The sequence below is a fragment of the Vespa mandarinia genome, chromosome 2 (genome assembly GCF_050613455.1).
Source record: "Vespa mandarinia isolate Hongniang chromosome 2, ASM5061345v1, whole genome shotgun sequence".
In the NCBI taxonomy this organism is placed as follows: Eukaryota; Metazoa; Arthropoda; class Insecta; order Hymenoptera; family Vespidae; genus Vespa; species Vespa mandarinia.
In genome coordinates, this window is record NC_140811.1 from 1,897,501 (window position 1) to 1,910,000 (window position 12,500).

Sequence of the window (12,500 nt, forward strand, 5' to 3'; positions counted from 1 at the left end):
ATTCTAACTTTTCTCCGTTAAACTGTCGTAATTTTCCACTTATTCCAAAAGATTTAAAATGAAATTAATGAATCTTTGAAAGAAACGGACTCGTTTAATTCGTCGATCGATCGTATGATCGTTCGTTCGTTCGTTCGTTCGTACGTTCGCACGTATAAATATATACGTTCTAATAATGAATTTCATTCGAATTTTTAATAATACGAAAAAAATTCTATAAGTTTGTAATACGATGGAGAAAAATATGATAGTCCGAACTTGTACCATGAGTTAAGCCGCAATTTCGAAGTTTACATTACATTGAGGCTAACAAATATTTCATTTCTTCCGTCCTTGTTGGGCGAGCCCTTTTTTTTCCACGTCATTTTTTTTTTTCACTAGCGTCTACTTCACTTCGTAATAATTTATTGCGGAAGAGAAACGTACGCGTTTACTGGCCCCCTCCCCCCTTTCATCCTATTCTCTCTCTCTCTCTCTCTCTCTCCATCTCTTTCCCTTGCCCCCTTGAAACAGACCGACCCTCTCCTCCCTTTGTCCCTACATTTTATATGTATTTTCCTACTCTCTCTTTCACTACATGGTCGGTAGCAGATGCCGCACAAAATAATCGCTCAGTTTAAACGAAATTCCGCAGTAACAATAAAAGAGAGAGGTAGGGAGGGAGGGAGGAAGGGATAGAGAGAGAGAGAGTGAGAGAGAGAGAGAGAGAGAAGAAAATTCGTATTCAAACTAATCGGAAAATATGCAAAATAAATAATCGACTCTTCGGTATTTCGGTAATTCACGTTTTTAAATGTGATATCGTTTATCGTTCTCCACGTTTGGTCGATTTCAAACGAAGGAATCTCGATTGCGATATACGAATCGAAATGTTTTTCTGTTGAAAAAAAAAAAAATAAATAAATAAAAAAAATAAAAGAAATAAAAAAAAATAAAAAAAAAAAGAAAAACAAATAGAAATTAAAAAAAAAAATGGAAAAAATATATGTATAAAAACAGGTAAAAAAAATAAAAAAATATATAAAAATAAAAGTTAAAGCGAGGTATAGAGAGAGAGAGAAAGAGAGAGAGAGAGAAAGAGAGAGAGAGAGAAAGAGAGAGAGAGAGAAAGAGAGAGAGAGAGAGAAATAGAATGAGAGATTGTTCGAATATTATCAGTGGTGCGGCTAGTGTTATATTTTCAATACGATTTATAAAACGAATTCCGCGGTCGATTAAAATATGAATGACTGAAAGTATCTCTCGTAACGTTCGACAGTGATGTAACATGGTTTTCAGAATATATATATGCATATATATATATGTATATATATATGTATATATATGCACGCATATATACATTCATATATATATATATGTACATACTAAACTGTATAATAGAATTTTGTTGCTATGTGGGATGAGAAATGAAGCGAATTGTCGTGGTTTTTATGGGAAAAAGAGAAAGACAGAAATAGAGATATATACGTGTATACAGAGAGAGAAAGAGAGAGAGAGAGAGAAGAATCGACGTCACGGAGCGATTCGGTTTAAAGAGACGTAAAAGCCGGATGGGGGTTGCAGAATGGAGGGACTTTGGATATGCCATCAACGTAATCGGCCTCGCACGTGCCTGACCATTGAAATTGGAAAATCATGGCCGGCCAAAGTTTTTAATGCGACCGCCAGCTGGTGGAGTCCCGCCACGAAGTGATAACTACTTCGAAAGGGAAACTATTCAATTTTGGCCTTCCAAAGTTCTCTCTCTCTCTCTGTCTCTCTCTCTCTCTCTCTCTCTTTCAGTTAGAAAAGGGCGTGTGGAGAAGGCAAGCTACCCTTCGACCGTTTTAGTCTTTACAAGCCGCCACGCGTTCGCCATTTCTTCGGCTAATATTTAAGTCCAAGGTTGTTCGGAGGAATTGTTCGAGCAAGGACAACATATCGCTAAGAGAGAAAGAGAAAAAGAGAGAGAGAGAGAGAGAGAAAATAGAAAAGGTTGAGAAGAACAGCAGGTGTGTTCCAAGGCCGGCGCCCTGCTTGAGTCTCAAAAAACGAACGAGATTCGTCCAACGACTTTTCTTTTTGGCTTTCTCCTCGACTCACCAGGACACCACCTCTTGACTTTTCCAAATCCAACGATCTTAAAAAAAAATCGATTAACTTTTACACGAGTTTCTCGTATATTTATCGTCCCAACCGGTGTTCCCCTTTTTGATTTAAAATCCGAACGGTTACATTTCATTCAAGTGTAATCGAATTTTTTTCCTTCTCATAAATCTAACTTACCATATTTCTCATCCCATTCCTCTCCCCATCCATCCATTTATTTTAATAGAATAACGAAGAAATTAATGACAACGAAAATTTCTTCGATAAAATGAAAAAAAAAAGAAAAAAAAAAAGAAAAAAAGGAAAAAAAGGAAAAATTTTAATAATTGAATAAAAATAAATAAATAAATAAACGAGTAAATTAATAAAGTAATGTAAATCGTGATAAGACGATTTGTGTTTTCGTTATGTTGGATTTAATAAAAATGATTACATGAAAAGCTACGGTGGTATGTTTTCAATGCCCGATGAACTTTCTTAAAAGGGGAAAATTCACTTGGGATAGCTATAGCAATGTTGCTGTGAAATGTTCCGCACGTTCGAAGCAACTCTTTCTCTCTTTCTCTCTCTCTCTCTCTCTCTCTCTCTCTCTCTCTTTTTCTGGTATTTCTTTCGTTCTTTCTTTTTCTTTTTCTTTCATTCTCCAGAGATCTAATACTCGAGAAATAACGCGATCATATTGCGTGAAACAAGTGGGAGTAATTACTCCGGTTTTTTGTCGGCTTGTCGAGAGCCACGACGAGAATGCGACAATAAATAATAAATTTCGAGAGATCTGAGATATAAAAAGGCAGCGGGGAAAAACAAAGCCGAACGTCGGCGACATATCCAACAATGACGGCGACGCGAATTTACGATCCCATAGAACGTAGACTAATATTATCGCGATATTATCACAATTTCTTTATAACATGAACGAATGATAATATATATATATATATATGTATGTATGTATGTATGTATGTATGTATACGTATATATGTATGTATGCATTTATGCAGACGTAAACACATTAGTCCTTCAAGCTTTAGATATCCTACGATATCTTATTAAGAATAATTCTTCTCATTTTTATTACTTTTCTATTTTGAATCTTTCAAACTATCTATCTTGAGTATCTTTCATTGTATCATTTGAAAATATATTCTTTTTATTTTTTTCTCTCCTTTTTCTTTTTCTTTTTTTTTTTTTTTTTTTTTTCTTTTTACTTTGAATGAATAAATTATATCCTCATTACGTGACGCTTTAAAAATCCTGAAATTATAACGAAATGCGTTCGTTATTTTATTGTTTAATTGAATATTAATAATAAATAAATTGAGCAATTAGATAGAAAAATTTAAATATACGAAACGAACTGTTCATTCTGACATTTTAATTGTGTAAAACTGAATACATGAAAATATTAAAATAATATTAATTTAGGTAATTTTTCACGAAACAGTTATTGACTTTTCCCAGTATATATTATAGTTTGGAAAACGGCTGACCTGGAGTATGTATTATATATCATATGCATGCATATGTATATCAAATATTATGATATAATATTTTATAGATATATTCACTTATACATGATATAAAATATTACTACATAATATATCTATCTCTCGTGTACGTATGTATATATATATATATATATATATATATATATATATATATATACATGTATATATAAATGTAATATACGAATTGAATTTCATGTTGAATTATTAAATACAAAATTAGAACGAACGAAGCTTATATAAAATATTTGCCGTCGGTCAAAACGGCGGACGTAAGTTAAACAATCTCTCCCTATATTATAATCCTAAACAAACGTTTATTCGTTTTCGTTAACATAAATATTTTTGATAAGTTTTACGTCGTTCTAGAATACATCCTGAATATGATGCGTACAATGGTTGAAAATGGCATACGTAAAATAATCCAGGAAATAGTATCAGAAATACCTAGACTTTTCAAAGCAATCGAAAATTCTACCTGTGAAATTTTAAACCTCTCGCTTTTCGATTTGAGAACGAATTTCGGACAAGAGAAATCGCGGGAGGGTACGGCTGAATGAAATGGTGACGGGCATCCGATTTATCGTGACATACAGCTTGAATTTTTTATGCTAGCAAAATGTCCGTTCATAAATCGTTATACCATCATGACGTTCCAAGCTCATATCAATTTTTATTCGTTTGCGATAAACCTGCGAAAGACCTGACTAGAATTGTTTATCGTACTCTTTATTATCTTTAATAATAATAACAACAATAACAATGATAATAACAATAATAATAATAATAATAATAATAATAATAATAATAATAATGTTGATGATGATGATGATGATAATAATAACAACAATAATAATAATGATAATGATAATGATATGATTAGTTTCATAGAAACTGTACAACTACGGATGAATTCATTTTCATGTTGCAAACCAGTCCCGACTTGAATAACTTTGATAATTAAACGACGAAGCCTTTTACGAACACGTTCTTAAGACTTGGCCTTGATAGATCGAAAGTAACTTTTCACAAAGAAGAAGAAGAAGAAGAAGAAGAAGAAGAAGAAGAACAAAAAGAAGAACAAGAAGAAGAACAAGAAGAAGAACAAGAAGAAGACGAAGAAGAGGAAAATTGATTCTGAAATAACTGGAATTTTCAAATTACATTGACTCCTAAGAAAAGGTTAAAAGTATAAAATTTATACAATGCTTCGAGCGTTTGTTATATTAAAAAAAAAAAAAAAAAAAAAAAGAAATGAATAAAAATAAAGAATAATTGACAAATTGAGAGTTATGAGAAAAAAAGAAAACAAAAAAAAAAAAAGATTCTACTTTTCAACATTGAAACGACGACGATGACTCTACATTAGAACGTTTACGATCTTCTTTCATAGAATATTCTAACATTTCTCATTTCTCTTTTTCAACGCGTTAACTTCTTCTTCACGATTCGTTAGTATATGATTCGATATAAAATTCGCATTTCAATTTCTACGAACGATTATATTTATCTCTCCTTTTATTCTGGTACATGTACTCTTTCTTATTTATCTTCTTTCATCTAGTTTCTATATATTATGAATGAACCTCACTCTACGAGACTTATTAAATAAGGCTCGAGAAAAAGCGGAAAAGCGGCCGTGACAACGACTCGACACTTTCTACAGATCTCGTACATTTTCTACTTCTTTTTCTAACCATTTCTTCTATCTCTCTCTCTCTCTCTCTCTCTCTATATATATATATATATATATATATATATATTTCTTTCTTTCCTTCTTTCTCTCACTTGCCTGCATTCTCGAATCTCCCCCGAGAAATCGTCGCCACTTTCCTTTTCTCCAAATCGAGCTCGCTTCGTTTCAACTCGAGGATTCCTAGTTTCCACCCTCTTGCGTATCTACCATCTATGCTTACATATACGTTTTTCACGTATGCATGTATGTGTCTGTGCACGTGTGCGTGCATGCGTGCATGCGTGCATGTGCGCACGTGTGTGTGTGTGTGTGTGCGCGCACGTAGAAAACGGGAGGATCTAAAATATCTAGGTTGTGCTGTAGAAAAAGAACGAAGGGAAGAAAGAAAGAAAGAAAAAAAAAAAAAAAAAAGAAAAGAAAAAAGGAAAAAAGAAAAATCGATTGAAATTGCAAAAGATTTTTGTTCGAGAGAACGAAAGAGATTGGTTGTCCTGTAACAGAAGAAATCTAATCTATATCTAAATCTCATAATTGCGATTGAATAAATAATCGCTTTTCTTACAATTGTTCATTACTTCTTATGGAAAATTTATTAAATTGATATTACAGAAAATATTGCCTTTTTCGAATATAAAGATATATATGTATATATATTAGATATTTAACGATTAACCGTCTTAATAATTAAATTTTCAAAATTTGCGAATAAAATATATAAGAGTCATTAGCTTCGAGGTTAGTTTTCTTATGATTTACGATGGTAAATGTAGTAAATGATGAATATAATCGACGATAGTAATATCGATCAGCCAGGTCAGCTGTCACATAAAAGTTCCTGTTATCGAAGAACCAATTATATAAATGAAAATATATGTATATATATATATATAATTAATATTAAGAATTAAATTAATTATGTCGTATCCTGATAAGATAATAGTTACGAGAAAGCAAAGTTTTCAAAAGTACAAACATACATATATACATACATACATAAATATACGTACCTATATATATATATCTAATAGCGTGCTCTGAGATCATATTGCCTCGAGGTTCAATGTCGAACTGAAGCCATTTGGCTTCGTAGATAGGCAGAGAGATCGAGAGAGGGGGATAGAGAGAGAGAGAAAGAGAGAGAGAGTGGAAGGGAGGGAGTGGGGAAGATAGAGAGGGAGAATGTATAACGTTGGCCTGACAATACTAATGTGTAAACAATAACAACAGGATCGTTTACATTAACGTATTGTATATATTAGATATGTTTTTGCCTGAAGCTTTATTCGAACGTTCTGAGGCAAAACAGATGCGTCTATATTAAATAAATAGATATCTATTATTGTATAATTTACATATTGACTATTTCGAGTGTCATCCGTGATAAACATTCAATTTCACTGACTTTATTCAATATGTTTGCAGATATTGTTACAATCAAATTATTCATAACAAATTATTAATATAACGTACATTTTATTTTTTCCTTTTTTCTCTTCTATATATCTTGTATATATATATATATATATATATATATATATATATATATATATATACATATATATGTATGAACGTCAAATATAAAATACGTATGTCTATATATCATATAATAGAAATTAATTTCAAATCCTTGCTTTTTCGGAGATCGCAGGAGAGAGAAAGAGAGAGAGAGAGAGAGAGAGAGAGAGATCAAACGATCGGACGATGAGGACGACGAGAACGTAATTGCGATCGAACAAACAATGTTCCAATTCTCTCTCTCTCTTTCTCTCTCTCTCTCTCTCTCTCTCTCACTGTCTACGCTATCCTTCTTACAAATAGTTACATATATACGTATACGTACCAGTATAGGTTTAATCGGGAACGCAGGCGCAGAAATGTCATTGTCGCACATCGTTCCACTTCTAAAAGGAGAATCCGATCGTAAAGGTCAAAACGACTTGTCTTTGATTGATTTACCCACGGTCAATACGCGGTAAAGAATAGTTTCAGAGTACCGTAGATTTTCCTTCTATCGCGAACATCCAATTCCCGTGTCCAATGGTAGAAAAGAGAAAGAAAAATAGGAGAAGGAGTTATGGGGATAGAAGTATGGAGGGGGCCGGACCACCGCCTCTATACTTCCCTTTAACATCACCGGAGCACTACTTATTTCTGGTGCTATCGTTCAGCCTGGAATAACCTTCGAGTCGTTCAGAATTGTTACGGACGTTTCTCTCTCTCTCTCTCTCTCTCTCTCTCTCTCTCTTTCTCTCTTTCTCTATCTCTATCTTCCTTCGATCGAACATTAACCGTTTGCACTCCCGCGAAACGCGATCCAAGTTCTTCCCTCGAGTCACCCTCGATCCCCCTTTCAACCCATCCTGACCCATCCCCATTGCTCACTATTACTACTATTATTACTACTACTGCTGCTACTACTACTACTACTACTACTACTACTACTACTACTACTACTACTACTACTACTACTATTATTACTACTACAACTAATACTACTACCACTTTCGACTAGGACCAACACTTCGCCGCCATTATTATCCCCACCATTGACCTTTCTCACCTCTAAGGAGAGAACTAGAGATGAAGAGAGAAGAGTGAGGTGTCGTTAAGTCACCGTCACCAGATCTAAGGATTTTTCTTCTTCGGTCGATATCGTACTCTTTCGTATTTCTTCGATCTTTTGCTTGCTCCTTCGTAATCGAAGAAATTGCTCGTAAAGCGAGAAGGCTCGACGAGACTAAAAGAGAGAGAGAGAGAGAGAGAGAGAGAGTGAGAGAGAGAATGAAAGAGTAAGAGCGTACGCGTGCAAAAAAGAGACAGAGAGACAGAGAGACAGAGAGAGTAAGAGAGAGAGGAAAAAAAGAAAGAGAGAGTTGCTACCTTCTACGAGGTGAACCCTATTTTCCTTATCTTCTTTTATCCTTTTTCTGTTTATTCCTTCCTTCCTTCCTTCCTTACTTCCTTTCTTTCTTTCTTTCTTTCGTTTTTACTTTTTTTTTTTTTTTCCTTTACAAGTTTTTCCTTCTTCGAAAAGTTCTCGTCGAAGGATTTGTTGCTTATTTGGTTATTCGTTTTAGTCGAATAGTTGCGCAACAGGCGAGAGAATTACGGCTAGGAAAAGAGTATAAGGCCATTTCATTAAGTTGAGGAGGGTGGGGCCGGGTTGGGGTAAAGACACGAAAGATATTAATTAAAGTCCCTCCTCTGTCTCATTCTCCCTTTCTCTCATTCTCTCCCTTGTCTACGGGCCTCGTGTTTAATTATAAAGAGTAAGACGAAGGTACGGGATGGTACTTGGAATGCGATAAAAATTGATTCGATTTGTCTTTTGAAAAACTCCTGATCCCATTTTAACTGTGAGATATTCTCATTTGTAACATTTGTTCCAATATACTAATACACTTGTATATATATATATATTTTTTTTTTTGTTTTTAAAGAGTAAGAATCATTGTAAACGTTGTTATCGACGTAATGTATTCACTATCTAGTATCATTAAAAAATTTTTACATCAAAGTCCATCGATCTATATTCGATAACGATAACGAGCATCGTTCTATTATCAATTAACGAGTCCCCATATTCTATGTCGTTGTAACAATTATTAAACATCGGTTCGTATTAACATTGAAAATTAAATGGTCTCGCCAACGTATAAAGCACACTCTCGTTATCTCACGATACAAATCGATACTTTAAACAACGTGTTCTCGATTACGATAGGCGCGTATGTTATTTTGTTTGAAATACTTATGGCCTATATATATATATATATATATATATATATATATATATATATATACATATACATGTACGTACGTACGTACATATACGTAACTGTCTGCAGTTTCTCAAATTTTATATGCGGCGAAATAATAGAGGTAATTAAATCGCATGGAATAAATTTTTACGTGAAATAATTTAATCGCGTTATTTCCCGCGAAAAACTTATACGATTATCCAACATCATTATCATGAATATTAAAATTTTGCTGCGTGTATGAAGTATGTGAGAAATGAAAAAGAAAGAAAAAAAAATACACACACACACACACACACACACACACACACACACACATATATATATAATAAAAAATAAAAAAATAAAAGAAGAAGAAAGAAGAAACATTTTTTTTTCCTCGAAGAAATCCTTGGATTCTTCGAAAACTTATTTTAATATTTTCCTGTGGTATGTAAGTAGATATGCTTGCTAACGCGAGGTCGCACGTTTATTACTACATCGTTCTTCGATAAGTCTAAGATGGAAGGATCGATATGCGAATCGGAATTGCCGGCATTCAAAGGGAACTCTAAGGGGGAAAAAAAAGGAAGAAAGGAAAAAAGTAAAAGAAAAGAAAAAGGAAGGAAAAACGTAAGAACGACAAAAAGGAAAATCCGTGAAGGAATTACACGAAGCTACACTCCCCCCCTCCCCCCACTCCCCTTCTTCAAGTACATTTTTTGTCCTCTTTTCCTTTTCTTTTTTTTTTCTCTTTCCCCTTTTTTTTCCTTTCCTTTTCTTTACTTTCTTCCTCTATCCTCTTATTTATCTTATCTGACACAAATACATGCATTACCGCGGTATACGTTACATCTGTAACGATAATAAGAAATATTTATTAAATTTGTATGTGTGTGTGTGTGTGTGTGTGTGTGTGTGAAAAGAATTAAAAGAAAAAAGAGAAAAAAAAAGAGAAAAAAAGGAAAAATAAAAAGATGTAAACAAAATTATGATGAAAAATTATAACGCACATATTTATATATATATATATATATTTTATTTTGAATTGAAAAGAAAAAAGAAAAGCATTGAATATATTACGATGAAAAATAAATACGTATAAAATAACTCTCGTGATTCATATAGGATCCAATTGACGAAGATTTTTCTTGTAGTTAACACATGTAGGATATATTTTGAATACCGTACTTCGTTCTCTCTCTCTCTCTCTCTCTCTCTCTCTCTTTAATGTAACTCGGAATAGTTATTTGTAGTTTCCACTCGATTGGTCCTTGTTTTTCGCAAATGTTCGATAAAAGCGACACACGAAAGAGATCGCCGTAAAATATGGGCCGAGCGACGTTTTTATGGAGCATGGTCAGAAAGGAATAAAGTGTGCCTCTTCTATCATTTCGTTTTCCATTCAATGTTATCTCGAACGAACGTGCGAGCGAGCGAGCGACGAGCTCAGCGACTCGTATTACGCGTGAATTTTTCTTTACTTCCTCGCGGAAACGAACCGAACGAACGAACGAACGAACGAATGAACGAACGAATGTGCGAAAACGCATCGTCGACCAAACCAACCGACTCGTGATTTGTGATGTTAATTTGCGACAACTCCCATACGATCCGTTCTCTCCAAACAATTATTTCTCCTTTCTCTCCATTTCCTGAATCTCTCTTTCCGTTCGTTTCGTTTGTTTTCTTTTTCGTTTTTCGTTTTTCTTTTTCTTTTCTTTTCTTTTCTTTTTTTTTTTTTCTTTTTGTTCATTCACTTCCTCTTCCGGCTTAATAATCTACAATTACGTGTCGTATATAACTTTGAAATCATGCCTATTACATACATAAAATGAATGTATATGGACAGACGCGTATTATATTTTTGTAAATCTTATTTCGTTTTATTTTTTTTTATTTGTTCTTTCTTTTTTTTTTTTGTCTTTTTGTCTTTTTCCTTTTTCTTTCTTTCTTCCTTTTCTTTTTTTGTTTTCGTCTCGTCGTAATAATAATATCGCAATTAATATCACGAAATTTAATGTTTCGTCAAGTGTAAGTTAATAATTGCAATTATTAGTATTGCAGTATCTATGATTATAATAATTTTTAAGCTTCAGTTTAAAAATTTCGTGTAACGTAATTTTTGTCGTGTGTCGGAAAATGAAAAAGAAAGGTGGGGGAGGGGGTAGCAGAAGATGAAAGGAAAGAAAAAAAGAAAAATTAAAAAAAATTTGTCACACTTATTTCGCGTTGTTGCACGACAATTTATTTATTTCTTTTTAATGGAGAAACGCGGGCGCGTTTCTTTCTGAATTCTGAACTGACCTCTATCGCTCGATTATCGAAAATCATTCGATAGAACGACACGACGCGAGAACCGTGAAAATGGAAACGCGAAACCAATGAAAATAGATTTCACGCGCGTTCACGAGAGTTTCACTCGATATACCGCAGAAATCCTTCATTCGTAGCGGCTACGTTAATCGATATATTTGATTAGTTCGACGTGTGGCTAATGGAGCTTTCTCGCCACGTTACTACCCCTTATTTTCAATTCTTCCTAATCGATCGTATTTTTTTTCTTTTTTTTTTTTTTTCGATCTTTCGTTCGTACCATACGAATCTCATTGTCCATGCGAATTGAAAGCAAAAAATAAAAAGAAAATAAATAAGAATAAATAAATAAAAAGACCTTTAGAATAAGTTTATCTTCAATCGAGTAAGTTCGACGGAATCGTAAAATGTATTTTACAAACATACACATGTACAATATATACACAATGTCTGTAGAGACGCAATCACTGAAATCGAACATCCATTCAATGTCTCTTTTCTTTACAATAAGTACCAACAAACTTTTCCACATATATAACAAATAGAACGGCATCGTAAGCGTTCTGGAAATTTTCGATATCGTTAAATTTCCTTTAAAGCCATCCCCAACCATCGTTCTCGGTCCTTCTTCGATGCAAAAACGAAAAGTTTTAACTTTTCGATGGTTACGGAGTTTCTTCAAATTTCGATTCGTATACCGACCGAAAACTAGTCGACTACGAGGCTGTTTTCAAATTTTCCGTACACTCGCTAGAATGCACAATTTCCGAAGTACACCTCTCCGACCCCGTCTCAATCCATCCGATCATTCGCCAACAAACCAACCAACCAAACAACCAACCAACCAACCAACCAACCAACCATCCAACTAACCACCCACCCACTCATTCTCTTCACTCTTCGACAGTAATTATTTGCTTGGGCTCAATGCAGAGAGAACGGTATGCCCTTAAAAACTTTCCCTCATATTCAGCTAAACTTTCCTTTCGAACTTTTATATAATGCCATTCGATATATGTACATTTATATATATATATATATATATATATACGTGTATATTCACTTATCGTATATATTTACGTACGTACATACGTATGCGTCCAGTTTTTAAAGTCGTTCGAATGACACCTTCGTTGCACTTGAAAAAATAGTTTG

The 12,500-nt window shown here is 33.7% G+C and overlaps 1 long non-coding RNA gene across 1 annotated transcript in view; it reads right to left on the reverse strand.

Annotated features, from left to right (window-relative positions):
* The window catches only part of LOC146873159 (uncharacterized), a 29,256-nt gene extending 21,836 nt beyond the window's left edge, over positions 1-7,420 (reverse strand). The window contains exon 1 of the long non-coding RNA XR_014981806.1: positions 7,130-7,420. This is a non-coding gene — a long non-coding RNA (uncharacterized LOC146873159). The remainder of the gene's footprint in view (positions 1-7,129) is intronic.
* Positions 7,421-12,500: the final 5,080 nt, after the last annotated feature.